This window comes from Rutilus rutilus, assembly GCF_951802725.1.
Source record: "Rutilus rutilus genome assembly, chromosome: 6".
NCBI lineage: Eukaryota > Metazoa > Chordata > Actinopteri > Cypriniformes > Leuciscidae > Rutilus > Rutilus rutilus.
The window spans coordinates 46656126-46676195 of NC_140214.1; positions in this window are offsets into that span (position 1 = coordinate 46656126).

Genomic DNA, 20070 nt, shown 5'->3' on the forward strand with positions numbered 1-20070 from the left:
AAGCCGGAATCCATCCTGAAGCAGTGGATCGATTACTTGTGAGGAAGCCAAAAACCTCTAGCAGAAGTGGTATTAAGTCCACTCTTTACAGGGCACACACAGGTGATCACATTTACATTATTTTATAACTAGCAAAAATATGTACAAATTAATGGGCTTTTAATAGGGCTTTTATTATTTCTATTATCTTTTTTTTGTGTGTGCTTTTGTAACAGAGTAAAGTAAGGAAAAACAGAAACAAAGTGTGAATAGTGTCAAAATGCTTATTTTAGTTATAAAATATTTGTTCTTGTTCAATTAATCCTGTTCATTGGTTATTTAAATAATGCATCTTGGAAAGAGGGAGACACCTACAGGCAAGAAGGGTGTACAATGGGTTGAATCAGCCATCTTCTCAGTTCACGCGAGCTGTTGAGAAGGATGGTAGGTGAAAAAGTCTCTGGTCGATCGGTTAAGAAAATGTTGGAAGTAAATAGTCAATAGTGAAAAAAGTCAATTGCATTTGTCTAGAAATATGTTTGAGAGAACTTTATTCTATATTTCCTGTTCAGAATGGTAAATTAGTGTGTAGCAGGGTTTTACATGCCTTACAGGTGGCTGTGCACGCTAATGGCGTCCGCTTTTTATTTCATTTGGTATATTTGATTGATTATTTTGTTTATTATTTTCTGTTTTATTACCGGACCAGCAGTATTTATTGTCTGTTTGATGCTCTTCGTGTCTTTTCCAGGTATGATGTATTACTTTCCTTCTGTGCAATTTTTGTTCTATATTTATAAAAGAAAAAGAGACTGAGTCATATTTGTATGTAACAAAAAAAAAAAAAAAAAAAATTATCTTCTCAGTTCACGCGAGCTTTTGAGAAGGATGTTTTATGACCGGACCAGCAGTATTTATTGTCTGTTTGATGCTCTTCGTGTCTTTTCCAGATTTTCTCTGATGCATTAAACACTAAAGTGAATGTGCTCAGCAAATTTGCTTTCGCGTGGTCATTATTGAAATGAAAGAACACACGAACCGAGAGGGGTTACACTTTTTTTTTTAGGTCCCCTTCCCAATAATTAGGTGCTCTCTTCTGTGGAGTCTTTAATAAGTGTCAGGCCTCAGCCACTGATCTGCAAGGTTCTGCATGGCTTGTCGGAGATTAATCTGGTTGAGTCTAAGTTTGGCCTGGTACCCTAAGGTTCTTTGCTGTCCTATCAGTGCCCTGCTGAGTCTTCAAGGGATGCTGTCAAGCATGCAGAAGCCCCTCCTTTCCCTACGCTTCCTCTGGATGGGTTTCTGTCAAACACAGCGCATCTAGGTTATTATCTGAAATCATATCATTAACAACGAGTGCTTCTGAAGTAAGCGATCGAATATTCAGCAACCCAAGCTTTAGCATTTGCTCATCTGTAATATAGCTGTTTTTTATTTGTTGAACATCAATTAAATTTTTAACCTTAGATGGGTTTTTTGGATTTCCAAATTCGGGGAACAGACACAGTCTCTATATGATGAAAGCTAGGTGAAAGAGGCTCTATGTGATGGGATTTATCTGACCTTGGTGACGCGAGGCCGCTAGCAGACGGTCGGTTTAGCCAGTCTGTCTGCTTCCTGACCTGAGCCCCAGATTGTCATGTTTGAGCTCTAAGACTATGAGCCATATTACTAGAGAGAATAGCAGCACCATCCCAGGAGGGATGAATACCATCTCTTTTCAACAGGTCAGGTCTGCCCCAAAAACTTTTCCAATTGTCTATGAATTCTATATTATTAAGCGGACACCACCGAGACAGCCAGACAGTGAACACAATCTACTAACTATCTCATCACTCCTGCGAACAGGAAGGGGGCCAGAGCAAATTACAGTGCTTGACATCGTACTTGCAAGTTCACACACCTCTTTAATATTAATTTTGGTGATCTCGAACATCATTAGTGCCGACATGAATAATGATCTTAGAGAATTTACGATTAGCATTAGCCAGCACTTTTAAATTTGCTTTGATGTCAGGCGCTCTGGCTCCCGGCAAACATGTGACTATGGTGGCTGGTGTCTCTATTTTCACGTTCCGTGTGATCGAATCACCAATTACTAGGGCACAATCAACAGAACTCTCAGTGGGTGTTTCACTGAGCGGGGCAAATCGATTTGTTATGGTAATCGGAATGGAAGGGTGATTTTTTGATCCGCGACTGGAGCGATCCCTCAATGTCACCCATTTGCCCGGCTGCGCAGTCACTAATTCAGCTGGAACCACGCCATGTAAAGAGTTCACTATGCTAGGCGCATCCAAAATAGTATTTAAAGCTCTAGCACTCTTACTATCCTCAATTAAGGTTTGGATGCGTGTTTCTAGTTCTGAAATCTTCTCTGTCAGCCTAACTGACTCCTTGCATTTATCACATATAAATCCTATATTGCCGACAGAGAAGGCTATGCTAAACATGTGACATGAAGTGCAGGTGACAATAACAGGACAAGACATTACTCACCGTGTTTGTTGACTAATTATTACTTACCTGAGCTTTTATGAACTCAAAGGTGCGGACGCGCGAGAGAAAAATAAATAAATAAAATAGCTGAGCGCACGGGTGGCGCGTTAACAGGCTAGCAGTAGCGAATTAACGTGTTGTGCTAGTAGTAGCGGAAGCTAGCGATGTCAGGTTAATCTGAGATGTTGGGTAAGCTGTATTTAGTATAAACAACTACAAATTGTAGTAAATGATGGTTCAAAACAAAGAAATACGAGGCTAAGACTGAGCTTACAGCACCGAAGCACACAAACTCACAGCAGGCAGAGAGGCAGACAGAAGCAATCGATCAGCAATCGTTCAGGAGAGAATACGAAACGATGTGTATTGTAGTTACTACACTACGTACCGAACAGTTCGTTGGACCATTTTTTCTGCCGAAAAAAATTCCGTTATTTCAAATGAAGGCGCGTCGTGGGTGGCAAGCGTGGCGCGACCACAACATCAACTGGCAAATGCAATGTAAGGAACGACACTGAGCTCCTCTTATTGTGTTTGTGTGGACTGTTATCAGTTTTGACCTGTGAAGTGGGACTCGCGAGCCCTATGCGCGAGCCTGATCAAGCAACACCACACAGCGCTAAGAGATCCAGACCAGTAAAGAAAGCATTTGAATTTCAAATGCTTTTTGAAATCGCCACTGAAGTAATAACATGCGAGATCTAGTGAGAAACATGCACATTTTTCTGTTATTAACGGATCAAACAGCGCTGAAGTGGAAACCAGGAAGAAACATCGTGCCATGAATGATCTGGCCGGTGTCCACAGATCAGCAACATTCACCATGGAATGGATTTGCTGTAGTAACACTAACTGCAAGGTATGGAAGTTTGTCAGGAATAGTGGGCAATAATGCTTTCAAGTAACATTACGTCGGTTTTATTTTGACATTATGAATACAATTATTGCTGCCCTCAAATGTTAATCTGAACTAAAAATAAACTTGTTTATAACTAGCCTACTACTACAATATTACATTTCATTTTGTCCAAGGAGCTGTTTTGTTTTATATGCTCATAAGAAGAGTCAAGTATAGCTCCATTATTGTTCAGTAAAAAAAGCAACAAAAAAATAAATAAAATAAATCATACTTTGATGTTAGTTTCATTAAATAAAATAATAATAATAATAGTACAAAAAAATTCAAGGAAATTTCTCTGGCATTTATTTATTTTTGCTGTATGGAAAACGTACCGAACCGTGACACAAGTGTATCGTATCGAACCGAACCGTGAATTTTGTGAACTGTTACACCCCTAATGTGCAAATATTACAGTATATCACAACTATATACTCATTAAAATATATGAACTTACTGTCAATGCTTCCATTGCTTGTGGACACTGGATGTGTTTGAAGACCAAGAGGGCTTCACAGAAATACCGGTACAAGGTCTTGTCCGTCCGTGGGCCCTCCTTGTCCATGTCCAGGTCCCTCTGGATCCTGAGGAGATCAGACTTTGCCAGCGTTATAATCTTCTGGCAATCTTCAATCCCAGGAGCCAGCTGAACTCTGTTTGGATTAAACATAACAAATGAGACTTTTGAAGAATAAAACCCAAGTTGTGAAAGATTCTTAAATGTAGAACAATAAAATATATCCTTTATTATCATGTAATAAACATGTAATAAGTACATAGGCGGAGTTTGACATTCGAGCCAGGGGGGGCAAAAAAAAATAAAATCATTGTAGCAGCTGGGACCTGCATTGCCTATCACTTGGGGAACTCAGCACTAGCACATATGGACAAAACAAACATGCTAAATAAACACATATTTATTTTTAATCCAAGAAAAAACAGTACAATACAATCATATTTGTAAACAGGTATACTTCGCATAAACAGCCACTTGACTTCGCATCACATCTTCGTTCGGGCACAATTAATCAATGAAATGTGGACCACTTTTGCACTGTTAAAATATTATCTTCAACCAAAACGAAAAGATTTTTAAAGTTTTTCTTTCCTTTTTTCAAAACACATTGTGGCAATGAGAGTGATTAAAAAACAAGTTATTTCGCATTTTGTTGTAATTCATGAAACATTTAAAACATTTTTAGAGGGAAAAATGAACAGTCACACAATACTCTCCACTTTTGAAACACATTGTGGCAAAGTTATATTTCGCATTTTGTTGTAGCCTACTTCATGAAACATTTAAAATATTTTGAGAGGGAAAAATAAACAGTCACACAATTCTCTACACATTTGAAACACATTGTGGCAATGAGAGTGATTAAAAAACAAGTTATTTCGCATTTTGTTGTAGCCTACTTCATGAAACATTTAAAACATTTTGAGAGGGAAAAATGAACAGTCACACAATACTCCACACATTTGAAACATATTGAACAGCATATTGAAAGCAGTGTGTTGAATTTCTCCAGCTTAAGCAGTTATTTTGCAGAGAAATAAAACGTACAGACCTAGACATTGCCCAGACTAGTGCAACAGTAATTTTCGTTTTTTGCGTCCTGCATATGTGTCGATAATGGTCTCAGGTGAGAGCTTGGCCGTAATGTCGCTTTCGATGTGAAGGATCGCAAGAGAAGAAAACCTGGCTGCTCCCATCGGCAACCGCAGCCAGTTCCTTATCCTCCTCATCACAGAGAAGCTTCTCTCAGAGGTAGATGATCCAATCAGCAGAGTGAGCGATAACTGTAAAAGTTTATAGAGATTTGGGTAGGTTGTTTTTTTTACAGCTTTTTTAAGATGCTCAATTGAAATTGGTCCGTTAGCAGAGGCTTTGACAAGCTTCATCTCGGCTGCAACAAGAAAGGGGTTAACTTTTAGTGCCAGAGGAGTGTCTTTTTGTAATAGTGGATCAATTCCATTTTCGTCGCATGTCAAAACTGCGGCACACGGACTCTCCGGAGAACCTCCTTTCCAGCTCATTGATGAGAGTGTCCAGCACGGGGAAATATAGTTTCAGCTGATAGACAGAACTCTCTGCTGTTTCTTCTTCGGTTGTTTCCTTTTGCCCTAAAGTACTGGTAATCAAGAAACCATCAAGGGAGGTGGGCGGATTTGAAACACGTTTCATTTTGGGTGCGGCTGGGCCTGCGGAGACGTGAATCTGACGATCAGTGTTTTCTTCGGGCACGGCAAAGTTGTTGTCCAGGCACAACTGTTTGACTGACTTCCACTCATCGCTCCAGGAGTCTGCCTGCCTTTTAGACACGAAGTGTGCTTTCAGGCCGTCAGTAAGGGCGGCAGCTTCGGACAGTGTGCAGTTGGATGACTGTAGTTCCTTGTACGTAACGGGGATCACACGCAGTAGCTCCCACATTTTCGACATGAAGTCATGGATACCACTGGCTTGCGCTGACCACTTCTCTCCCTCTTCACTAATTTCTCTCAAACACTCCATAATCGCAGAGTAGTGACTTTTCACTGATTTCACACATCTCCACTTGCATGCCCATCTCGTGTCACTGGGCTGAACTACTTCAGTTACTTTCACGTTCAAGGATTTTTGGAGTTCAATAAATCTCTGGTGGTTTGACGGTTCCGAAAACAGTGAATACACATTGTCAATAATGCTCAGGAATGATTTCACACATCGGTTCACGGAACAGCATTCCACAAGCACAAAATTTAATTTGTGCGCTAAGCAGTGTATGTAGGCTGCGTATGGGTGAGTCTCTTTGATGCGCTGCTGCACACCAGACACATGACCTGACATGACGGACGCACCGTCATAACTCTGTGCCACGATTGGGATGTTTTTAACACCACACATATCAAGCCCTTTGTAGATGGCCTCCACAATCCCAGCCGCGTTGCGAGATGCAGAACAGTCCATGAAACACAAAAAACGCTCCTTGATTTCCAATTCCTCGGCATATCGTATGCACACTGACAGCTGCTCAGTTTTGGAGGACCTGGCCTCGTCCGCAATTATGGAGAAAAAGCCAGTTTCCTGCACTTTTTCAGCAATGTTGTTGTAAAGCATGTGTGCACAGATGTCAATTATTTCGTTTTGAAAATCTGGGCTTGTGGCATTAAAATAATTGGATTGCATGTTTTCAAAATCAGCATCATATTTCGATAAAAAGCGGCAAACCTCGAGGAAATTGCCACGCGATTCTGACTCTTCTCCCTCCTTGTGTCCACGAAAGGGCAAACCAAGTTTAGACAGTAGCCTCACAACATCAACTACTTTGCATAGATAACCTCTGTTCTTTTCTACTGTAGTTTTATGGCTTTCAGAAAGTTTAGCTGCAATAGATCCATTTGAAGATGAGCTGGCTGCTTAGAAGTTATTCCACTTAATCATACAGTTCAGATGGGCCTGGCTTTTCCCATGTTTCTCTAGTTTACTGCTCAGTTTTTTCCAGTCACTCATGCCCTTTCTAAATGTGTCCTCAATGCAGCTTTCAGTCTGGAAATGGCGACAAGCAAAACAGTAGACTGAATCATTTCTAACGGAATACTCAAGCCAAGGGTAATTCTTGTAGAAGTAAGTGGAAAATGATCGTTTTGTACTTCCAAAACATTTTGAGGGGAATTGGGGCAGAGCAGGTTGCTTGGGACAGCCGTGTTTTTCTCCAAGATCATCTTTGTTGGTGTTAACGTTACCTGCACCTAGCGCATCTGTGGCCGTGGAGTGAACGTCAGGACTGCTAACGGTTGCTGCTGCTGATCCAGAGCTGCTGGGGGTTCACTCCAATTTCACAGCAGTGTCTGTTTGGATATCGTCATCATCGGTTACTGTTGTTTGTGTTGTATGCTCCCCCTGCCCCCCCGCAAACTCCGCGCCTGAATAAGTACGTGGATTACTGCACTTACTCTGGAGGATCATCAGCAGCAGCAGCAGAGGCAGAGCGAGCTTCTTCATCTTCAACTTCCTGGGGCTGGTTTTTAAAGTCCCTGTGAAATCAAAATTGACCCTATTTACTTTGTTAGCACATATTACTAGTCTTGTGGTGAACAATTAATCTATGCAAGTAAATATAAAAAAAAAAATTACCATGGTAATCTTTAATCAAAATCTGAAAAGTTACTTCCGGTCTGGAATGGCGTCTTTTTCTGATGACGTAGGCTTGACGGCTTGGTTTGAAAACGCTTAACCACTCCCCTCAAACCGTTAGTCTGCTATGAGCGAGAGATGGAGAGGAGGAGCGCTAAGTAAAACCCTGCCCTCTGTTCAATATTCCGTTTCACTAGGAAATACGTCATAACACTGGAGAAAAGTCGTTTGCAACTTACAGTTGACGGGGACTTTAACAAAGAAGCCACGCCGAAGAAGCTCCTTTAACATGGCCATGCGAGAACGCTGGTCAGGCAAGATCACACAGAGCTGGTTGTAGTCCCAGCATCTGTTGTGGCGGACCCACTCCCTGTGTGAAACCTTGGCTTTTTTGAGCTCGGCTTCTCTTTGTTCGGGCGTGCTATCTTTCATGCACACCCGTTTCAGGTGAGCAGAAAGGCTGTCCTGTGGCTTGTGGCACAGCAGACAGTACAGCACATGGCGATCAGCAGACCTTTAATGGAAAATGAAATGATATAAAATAAATTATACAAACAAAGATCTGAAAGAATGAGAAATTATAAAAAAAAACCAATGATTTAAAATAACCTAACTATGCAGCAAAACAAGGCCTTGTAGCATTTCCATTGTGCTCAGTTTCAACTTTTAAAACTTAAAAAAACACAGTATCTTTGCTTTGAAACTTTGTCAACATGTGTTTGTTGTTTTGCTTTTGAGCTAAAAGCACAATTGAGTCTTAAACCACAATCAAAAGTGACACAAAAACACCCATTCAAATGTAACCACCATTACCTCTGACCTTAAATCTTATTATTTTTGGATAAAATACTTCTCTAAATGAAGGAAACATCCTCTTAAGGAAACACAAAGTAACACAAAGAAACAAAGAAAACACAAGCCTTACCTTTTCTGAGCTTGTTCAGCCATTTCAAATCACAAGATTCTCTCCAGATGTTCACTCTTCAAGAACTGTTGAAATTGTCCTGAGCAGACAAAGGTCTCAGTAATTTTCCATGGGTTTATATCCATCTTAACCATCTTAATCAGATTGCAGCATCTCACAAGCCCCCAAGTCAACTTACCAAACAGGTTTCATCTGCCCCTGGGTTGGCTATGTGTTAATGGCCCATGAAGGTCCACTGGTTTGGTTTAGTTTAGTTTAGGAAGATAAAAACATGTTCCTGTGGAGTTCATTATTTAGATAGATAGATAGCTAGATGACAGCCATTCGGTACAACCAGGGGTTAAATTGGGATTTATTATGTGTGTGTGGGGGGGGGGCTTTCCCTGGGGGTGTCCGGGGATATGTCCCCCCGGGAATTTTTTTTTTTTTTAAAATAAACTATTAAATGGCATTTTCTGGAGAGTTTTGTGCAAAGAAATGGAGAAATTGAGTCTTACATGATATGTGAAAAACTGCAAGGTTAAGAGCATATTTGCATTGTTGTAGTATCAACAGGTATTAGGACATTTAGCCTATCATTTACATTACTGTTAATCAGCAGTGGTGGAAGTAACGAAGTACAAATACTTCGTTTCTGTTGACCTACTTTACTTAAGTAGAATCAATAGTGCATACTTTTGACTTTTGACTTAGTTACATTTTGCAGCAATTATTATACTTTCTACTCCACTACATTTCTACAATGTTTTGTTACATTTTCTGATCAGTTTTTCCCCTGCCAAAAAAGGGATTGAAAGAAATGTCCTGTTTTCGGTGCTGATGCGGTGGTGACGCGTTCATGTAAGGGTGGCGCTGCCAAAAAAGCACCTAAAAGCTGTCACAAAGAACCGGCAAAAGTAATGATTATGAATATGTCAAATATAGCAAGGAGACATTTTAATTGTTTATTAATAAACAAGTGTTTTCTGTGTCAGTGCCCTGCATAGATGAAGTTGACGATGTTATCCTTGCAATCTTCACAGTAGTGAACTCGCCAGAGAGAAATGCACATTTCATACGGATTAGGCTACTGTCATGGTTCACGAATGCATTGCTTTCTTTTTGTCTCGTGCGTTTGTTATTTGTGTGTGTGTGTATGTGTCGCGTGGATTTGTGGGTGTGGCCGGAGCTATCACGCTCATTCATCAATCTGCAATCATCATCGGCGCCAGCTGCGACTCATCATCACTTCCTTAAATACTCACCGTTTTCTCCTCTCCATTGTCAGATCGTTGTTGAAGTCTTGTGCTGTCTGGTGTCCTGATCCTGTGTTCCTGTTCCCGTTCTGTGCTCGTGTGGTGTTTGTTCCTGGATTCCTGTTCGCTGTTCTGTTCGTCGTTCACGCCGGAATTCACCATCACCATCACTGCACTTCAGCAGCAGCCAAGACTCACCCGTGTTTGACCATCGAGGTCCCTGCGTCACCCAGCTCTGTCTGTTACTCTGTATGTTTTATCATTTATACAAATAAAGAGTTTATTGCACCTGCTATTGCTTCCTCGTTCTCACAACATGACAGAACGATCTGACCGTCCCATGGAAGCAGCAGGTGGAGCTCAGATGTCCATGGAGACGTTCGTCTACAACAGCCTTCAATGCATGGACGCCCAGGAGGAGGGGCTTAACAACACTGGCCGTGCTGTTCAGGCTCTGGTGACGCAGGTGTCCGAGCTCACCCAGGAAAAATTAAACAACTGCGAGCTCCCACTGCGCCGCCCACACCGTTCGTTCCTCCCACACCATCGGATCCTCTCTCCCAGTCGGAACCTTGCCTACCTGTGCCTGAGAGGTATGCCGGAGAACCCAGTTTCTGTCGAGCGTTCCTGACAGGATGCTCCATGCACTTTGCGTTGCAACCTAGAACCTTCAACTCTGAGCGATCCAAGGTCGCATTCGTCCTCTCTCTGCTGACTTGGAGAGCGGCACTTTGGGGAACGGCGGTGTGGGAAAACCAGGACCCATGCTGCGAGTCGTTCCAGGCACTCTCCGCCGCCATGAAGCGAGTCTTTGACCGTGCGGTCGCCGGAAGGGAGGTGGCGAGGGTGCTCTCCGAACTTCGCCAGGGAGAGAGGTCAAATTAGGGGATAAAATTTTAGTAAAATAATAATAAAAAAAGATTTTCACCACAGGGGGACTTTAATGTAGAGTTTAGCTCCAACCCTAATCAAAAACACTTACACAAGCTAATCAGTGTCTTCCGGATTACTAGAACGTTTAAGGCAAGTGAGTTTAATCAAGGCTGGAGCTAAACTCTGCAGGAAAGTGTAACTCAAGAGCCAGAGTTGAGAATCCTGGTCTAATGCCTGTGGTTTTAGGTATAACATTGTCTTGTTTGGAGGGGTGGATGGCTTTTCGCGAAAGGTGATTTTGTTTTTCTTCTTTTGTACAGTGTAAAGTAACATTGGAATTATGTACAGGGTACCAGATAAACAGAACTAACAACACTTTCGAATTTTACAGATAATGTACCTGGGTGCTGCCACAAACAATACAGCATTAACTGCACTGACCTTCTTCCAAGAGTCTGTGGAAAGATATGGCTTCCCTCTCAGGTAAGTTGAGGTAAATATTTCGAAGAATATTGGTAACCAAACAGTCGTCTGGCACCATTCACTTCCATATTCCATATTACAAAATACTATGAAAGTCAATGGTGCCCCAAAAGTTTTGTTACAAACATTCAAAATGTCATCTTTTGTGTTCAGCAGAACAAAGGATTTTGTACAGGTTTGGAACAACTCAAGGGTGAGTAAATGATGTCAGAATTCTCATTTTGGGTGAACTATCCCTTTAAATGAAATGGGGGGCATTTAATAAATAACACTGTTTGTCCTCTAGTCTAGTGCACGACCACTGAGGCCCTGTCCCAAATCGCGCACTTCATGTGGACTTTCGGTCTCGTGGACTTGAATTGCACGTGCTCGCCGAGTCTACGAGTCCGTAGACCGTCCCATTCAGCATTTTAACGCTCTGAAGTGTGCTCAGCAGCGCCCCCTGTGTACCCTTGAAGCGGTCTTCCGCGAAACCCGCATAGATGCAGGCTCCACGCACTTTAACTACCCAGGAATCCTTGCGAAAGGCCAATCAGACAACGGATGGGAGGAGATTTCGCCCACGGATAATTGTTGACATGGCTGAGAAGAAAATATTACGGTTTTTATGACCTAGATGTATATTTTACTAGTTGTTACCTACAGTTTACAAACATTATGGTCATCGAGCAGTGGTTGATGTCTCAAACATAATAATAGTGTGTTGAATAATACGATCACATTATAATTCATTAAATAAATAGAACCAAATGTCGTGGCTTTACTGAGTCATATGTAAACATAGTATGAATATTGAAACCTGTAAATTCATCTGAAACTCATGCACATTTTCATTATGTGTTAAAATTGTAATCTTAGTTCAAATGGAACATTATGTATTATTATGTAGCTAGCTACAACTGTATACATCTTTTAAATAAGCATGATGTATCTATTGTCTAATGCCCAGGTGGTATACACAATATTAAAATATAGAACTGTAAAAAGGCTGTGTAGTTGACATGCAGATAAGACGTCGGAGCGCAAAAACGTGATTTCTCCTGTCCAACAACATCCAGGCCGTTATTTCCGGCATGCCGATCGAGTCTGTCTCAATGCGCCCTCGTGGACTCGTGCCAAGGGCCCTATAGGTCTGCACTACATTACGTCACCAAAGTGTGGACTCTGAGGAAGTCCACAAGTCCGGAGTGTGCCATTTGGGACAGGGCCTGAGAGTCGCACCTTATGAACACTACTTCCTGGGGTTAAGATCTTTAGTGTCCCACTAAACTGCTGCGCAGCAGATAATTCAGAGAGACTTCAGACAATGCCTTTGAATATGCTTTATCGCACGGCTGAGAGGATCTCATAACAATTAGTAGTGGGAAGTTTGGATCATTTTACTGACTCGGATCTTTGAAACTCGTTCATCAAAATGAACAATTTTTTTCTCAAGTAATGTCGTTCATTTCAGCAGAATGTATTTAAAATGTTACATGCTAATAGCCAAATTCCCCAAACATATCAAATGTTAATTGCATTTAAAATAATAATATAAAAGAAATTGCAAGGAAAAGGCCCAATTCTCAGAAACCAAACATGTCCCCTGCCCGTCACCATGTAAGTGTAAATGCATTTAAGAAAAAAAAAGAAATTTGAAGAAATCTAACGTTACAATGCTAGTTTAGTAATTTGACAGTAACATAATACAATTGTAAATTTCTGCATTTTAACCCTTAATATGCACTAGGAGGGGGGAGGGTAATGAACTCCTGAGAAACACGATAGCTGCTGATAATACTGAAGGAGCTTATATATGTATATAGTGAAAGGCGTCGTATTCCTATAGAGGATCAGCTGAGAGTCACTGATGCGAGATTGACTAACGTGACCTTCCAGAACTAACGCTACGCTTAATTTTTGTTGCAATTGACATTACAGTGAAACCTGAACAAGCGTGTGTGTGTATATTTGCTTCTGTTATTCATCGTGGATGTGTTGTGGTGTCACTCCTTTAACATCATTTGGGGTCCCCCACAACCCTAATAGCACATAAATAAGTTTATATTACAGGGCCGTTGAATGCTTGAATCTGATGACGAACGCTCAATTATTTTCAGGGAAACGCACAGCTAAAGTAGTTCCAGGCAGGTCTTGACTGCATTACAGCTCCATATCACTTCGCGTAGTCAACTGTAATAACGGAAAATAGGATACAATTCATAACAAGTAAAACCATGCTCCCATACGATTGATCTGCAATTTTCAATGTCTATCTTCACAATCAATGGAAACATGCAGTTTAATTCTAATAAATAAAGTATATAGTCCTATCTGTAATCAATAGAAAATTAAACTGTATATACTAAATAAATGGATAGTCCTGCAGCATGGATTTTTAATGCAGATAATATAAAAAATTTAAAATTCTTAATAGGCCTACTTGTTAAAAGGGTTTTGTGTTTCATTTATTAGGCTAGTCTACTGTCATCTGTCAATAACAGAAAAAAAAAATAAACTAATTAATTAAAACGAATTGAATAAATAAATAATAATATTGACGCACATGCTTTTCTGTCTCATTGCAAAATCTCTCTCTAATAACTGCATTAATAACTGCATAAAGCCGGGGACACACTTACAGTAAGACCACTTGATCATGCCCAAACGAGTGTTCAGAGCGTTCAGTCTATGTTTACAGCGGTGTTTAAAATCTTCTGCAGTCGTCGATGAAAACAGTCAGAGAATATGTCATCTAGTCGTTAAGTGTGTCCCCAGCATTAGTCTGCTATCAGCGGCTCAAACCTCCGTTACTACAGTAACTCTAAAATGACGTTTTGGACTTAGCAACGGAGGCATGGGATTAGATGCGTAAGAAATTAGTCCTACATACGAGAGCGTTTTAATGACAAAAACTTTACAAACGTCTTGAAATACATAATCTGAACAATGTTTTGAGGTGTGGTAACTGTAGTATAAACGGAATAATTGACTTCAGGCTGTTGAATTATTAGAAAAATAATGCACACCCGAGGTGGTAATGCAGTCACGAAGCGGAGTGGCCGTTACACATCTGGTGTGCATTATTTTTCTAATAATTTTCCAATTCAATGGCCTGAAGTCAATTATTCCTTACAGAAGTATGGTGTAGGCATGTTAATGTCAAATGTTGTCCAATGCACAAATGTAACTATTCATTGTTTTTATGCATAATTTTCACCAGGAACATTAAATTAACCTTTGGAAATGAGGACTGGGTTAAGTATTAAAACATTGCCTTGACCAACTTTGTAACATTATAGGGTCAGAGGGGACCATGGAGTTGAGAATGTGGACATTGCACGTTTAATGTTCACAATTCGTGGCACAGGGAGAAGCAGTTTCATTTCAGGAAAAAGTGTCCACAACCAAAGGTATTTAAAGAAAATATTATGTGACAGACATATCTCCACTATGTAACTGTGTGCTTTATGCTTCAAGTGTTTGTTTGAACCACCTAATTGCTTATAAGTTTTCTTGTAATGCTTTGTTATAGAATCGAGAGACTGTGGAGAGATGTGTGGACTGCAGTGACCAGTGTGTACTATGATGTGCTACACTATCTTGAGGAGGACAACTACCTTAATATTGCAGACCAAACACATCTCTTCTGTTGCCACTATACATTCCTACCAAGGCTACAAGATGATCTAAACTTTTTCCGAGATGGGTGGGATAATCACCCTTTGAGAACAGAACATGTCTCCAGACCAGCTCTGGGAATTGAGTCAAATTCACTATCCAGTTGATGATCCCCCAAACAAAGAGGTATTTGTGCAAATGTACAGCCATGTTTACATTATTTTATATATATATATATATTTATTTATAATGTCTTTTGTATACCCAGGAAATGAACATTGCCGAGATTGATTGGGAAAGCAGTGGGCTGTCTCCTGGTGAAAGTGTTGGTGTTAACGTTCCTACTGTACAATGTCCACTTACACCAGAGCAACTTACTGCACTGAAGGACACAGTGGATCCTAGGTCACCATCACAATCCTATTGTCACGAATCACACAAGAGGAGACAGATCCAAGTGCAGTATGTCTTTTAATTAGGAAATTCCAAGAGAGTAAACAATCCAGGCATGAGTCGATAGCCATTAATTCAGTCCAACAATAAACACAGATCTCACGGGCAAGGGAACAAGAACACAGAAGTGTCGTACATTTTACAAGGACTCGACAACACACACTGAAACGGACAGGACTATATACACAATCATAATTAAGGTGATAGAACGCAGCTGAGACTGTGATGGGAATCAGGTGTAGCAAACAGGATTATGGGAACTGAAGTCCATATGTGATGACACCGTGAGGGAAGGAGGACATCTCGTGGAAACCCGGGGAAAAGCAACCAGACACTGTGACATAACCTCCCCTCAACGGAGTGGCTCCCAGACACTACAAGACAAGGATAACAACAGAACAAGACAAGAGTACAGGGCGGGAGGCAAAACAGTAAAGAATCAGGGGGAGGGATGGGGGGCCAGGTCCGTGGAGAGGAACCGGGACAGGAAGTGACAAAACCCTAGGTGGCCGGGAAACACAAAAAAGTTTATCAGGCGGATCCGGCTCCGGCCGCTCTGGGTCTGGTTCTGGCCGATCAGGGTCTGGGTCCGGCTCCGGCCGATCAGGGTCTGGATCCGGCCGATCAGGGTCTGGCTCTGGAACAGCTGGCTCAGCTAACTCTGGGTGTTTAGGGTCAGCTGCTGGGTGCTTGGACTCTGGGTCAGCTGCTGGGTGCTCGGGCTCTGGGTCAACTGCTGGGTGCTCGGGCTGCTCGGCTGGTTGCTCTGGATGCTCGGCTGGGTGCTCTGGATGCTCGGCTGGGTGCTCTGGATGCTCGGCTGGGTGCTCTGGAACAGACATTGGCTCCGGCTCTGGAACAGACACCACTGGCACAGGAACAGACACCACTGGTCCAAGTGTGTGCGTAGCCCACACACACCACATGGCTGTGGCCATAATGGCCAGTGTCGCGGTCACTGAGGGCTCAGGAACTGGCACCACCGGCTCAGAAACAGACACTAAAACAGACACAGGCTCAGGAACTGGAACAGACACAGACACTGGCTCCGGCTCAGGAACAGACATCACCGGCTCGGGCACTGGAACTGGCACCACCGGCTCGGGCACTGGAACTGGCACCACCGGCTCGGGCACTGGAACTGGCACCACCGGCTCGGGCACTGGAACTGGCATCACCGGCTCGGGCACTGGAACTGGCACCACCGGCTCGGGCACTGGAACTGGCACCACCGGCTCGGGCACTGGAACTCCCACCACCAGCTTGGGCACTGGAACTGGCTCAGGCACTGGAACTGGCACCACCGGCTCAGGCACTGGAACTGGCACCACCGGCTCGGGAACTGGCACCACCGGCTCAGGAAGACGCACCGCCAGCTCAGGAAGACGCACCGCCGGCTCGGGAATACACACCGCCGGCTCAGGAAGACGCACCGCCGGCTCTGGAAGACCGCCTGGATGGTCTCCTCAGGCTTACGAGCCCATAAGGCATAACACTCAAAGAGTGTCATGCGAGGCTCTGGCTCTTTGGGTCGAAAGTTCGCTCTCTGCAGCCTCTTCTCCCGCTCGGTGGCTGGGGAAAAAAACATACCGCTGGATCTTGTTTTGGTCGAGTCCTTCTGTCACGAATCACACAAGAGGAGACAGATCCAAGTGCAGTATGTCTTTTAATTAGGAAATTCCAAGAGAGTAAACAATCCAGGCATGAGTCGATAGCCATTAATTCAGTCCAACAATAAACACAGATCTCACGGGCAAGGGAACAAGAACACAGAAGTGTCATACATTTTACAAGGACTCGACAACACACACTGAAACGGACAGGACTATATACACAATCATAATTAAGGTGATAGAACGCAGCTGAGACTGTGATGGGAATCAGGTGTAGCAAACAGGATTATGGGAACTGAAGTCCATATGTGATGACACCGTGAGGGAAGGAGGACATCTCGTGGAAACCCGGGGAAAAGCAACCAGACACTGTGACACCTATTGGATAGACATTTACATGGCTGCAGTGCAGTTTTGCCAAGCACTTGAGTAATGACACATTAACAGCTGAAACAATTTGAATTTATTTGGTGGATAATTAAACCATAAGATTACATGTGTATTTTTGAATACATAGAAGTATGGATTGCTAAATTGCTTTAGAGCAGGTATGTTGTAAACGTGCATTTTTTTTTTTTTTTTGCCCTTTTCCAAAATAAAACAGCAATAATACATGAACGTATTAGTTTAACTACTGAAACAATTTGAATTTGATGGATAATTAAACCATAAGATTACATGTGTATTTTTGAATTCATAGAACTATGGATTGCTTTACAGCAGGTGTGTTAACTATTGCATGGGTTTTTACCCTTCTCCAAAATGAAACGGCAATAATACATGAACGTATTATTTTAACTTCATTAATGTCCAAAAAACAGGACAAACTTTGGTAACGTAATCTAATTTATAGATATGGTGTTACTATTACAGTTTTGGATTTCACAGATCTAAACAAGGCCAAAACCATATTCTGAAGTGCCAATGCACATAAGGAGATCATCCTTAAAATTGCTGAAATCCTTGTAGTGGGCTGGGAGGCGTAGTACATTGAAACAAATGGAGGACTTCTGCATCTCAGAGTTAACCACTTCCACTACCATCTTTCCTTCTGGCACTTCCCACCCAAGCCAAAACTTCAAGTTTTTAAGGTCTGAGCTGGATGCTAAATAAAACCAAATAAAAAAAAAAAAAATAATAATTACTCACCAACATGTCGTTCCAAACCCAACAAAAAAGTTTCATCAAGTAGTTTACCACAGGCTTTATTTTACTAAAATTGTAAAACCCCATAGGAAAATATTTTAAATAATTAATTTATACCTGTTTTAATGAAGTGACGCAAATACCATGAGATGCGACATCTATCTTCTAGCGAACAATCTTCGTCGTCGTCATCATCACCATCATTCACACTGATATCCGAGGGCCAGCAGATACACTGAAGCAGCATCTGGAAGCAATTACATATTTCTGTTGCAACATGTATGTATGTATGTATGTATGTATGTATACACACACACAACATCTCAAAAAACTTTATGTATATATACACAGGTGAAACTCGAGAAATTAGAATAAATTAGAATAATATCGTGCAAAATGTCATTTATTTCAGTAATTCAACTTAAAAGGTGAAACTAATATAGACTAATTACATGCAAAGTGAGATATTTCAAGCCTTTATTTGTTATAATTTTGATGATGACAGCTTATGAAAAGCCAAAATTCAAAATTAGAATATTGCGAAAAGGTTTTCATAAGCTGTAAGTCATAATAATCAAAATTATCTCAAAATTAGACATCTCACTTTGCATGTAATGAGTCTATATAATTAGTTTCACCTTTTAAATTGAATTACTGAAATTAACTTTTGCACAATATTCAAATTGACGCTCAAAAAGCCACTTCCGGTTTTCTTTGGTTGGGCCAGGAAGATCCCAAGCAAGACTCAGGTCAAGGACAGCTTGATGTTCTTCACTACTGAGTTCTGCCTCTCCATCAATCTCAATGTAGAATAATGAAGAAAAATAAATAATGCAACAATAATGAATTGTTTAAGTTACTGATTATACTACCAATGTACTTACCAGTTTTATGGTTTCACGAATATCACGGTCAGGACAGTCTTCGATTTGCACTGTAGCAGTCTCAGCTGAACCACCTAGAAGTACATGGACTATTGCTTGACTGACTCCAGCCAGCTGAGGTCCACCATGTAAGAATGCATGTCCAATCATGCAACTAGGAACAGATCACTCTCTATGAGAAATTGTGAAGATGATGGAACAAGATGGTCTGGTTCACCTTCAAAGAGACAGGTCCTTACAGTATTTCCTGTTTTAAAATAATGGGCTTAATTAACATCGTGGATTCAAAGATGAAACAAAATGCCAGTCAATGTTCCATAAAAATAGTTAACATACCCATGTTAAAATTGAAACCATGCTGAAGCCTCTGTATAGCTAGCCTACATCTCAGCAATGTGTTACGTTTATCAGTTTCATTTTAAAACTTAAAAAACAAAAACACATACCATGACTCATGCTTGTGGCTTTAGCTGCATTTGAATGTTCAGCGGTATACGTCAACGGCACATAAACTCCAGATGTAGATGGTTCTTCCATAGACACATTTAATTCCAGAGGTTGTATACTTAAAATAAAACACACATTCTTCATTACCATACTTGTGTGCAACAGAAGAACAAAAATACCTTTAGAATGAATTTTCTAAAAAGTTTTAAATTAAACATTCATAATTTTAACATAAAACACAATATTCAATTGATATTTGTTGTGAAGAGCTGAGGCAATCCTAACAGCACACACAATAAAAGTATACATGCGATTCTAGGATTTTCATTTTAGGGGGGCACAGCCCCCAATGAGTGTATGATTTAAAAAAGTAACACTTTAGGGTCCAATTCTCACTATTAGTTGCTTATTAACATGCATGGACTACTAGGATATTAGCCGTTTATTAGTAGATATAAATGGCAGGGTTTTATAATCACTGAGGTACCAAATGCGTGGTAGTTTAAGGGGGTCTGGGCTATAACATTTTAAGATGTTTTGTAGGCCATAAAAAGGATAACAATAGTGGGCACAGTAGATTATTTTTCTCTCCTTATCTCCATCACTCTCTTTTTCTATTTGTTCTTATCTTGCCCTGTCTCCCCCTCCTAAAGCTGAGCTTTGAGTGATATAGGCTTTTCATTTTTGTCTGTGTCAGTGAAGAAAGTAAACATAGGGTCAACTGCTTTTATGAATCATTTTCTCAGAGATGTTAAATTACTGAAGTCTACCAGGAAAGCTAGGTAACCAAGTCTATTTAATAAATATGTACATTGTGAATGAATTTGTGATCTTATGCCTAATACAGGGCTGAAGCCCCCACCCCCTAAAAAGAGCCTAGTGACACCCATGATGACCAGTGATACGTTGCTCTCTAAGTAA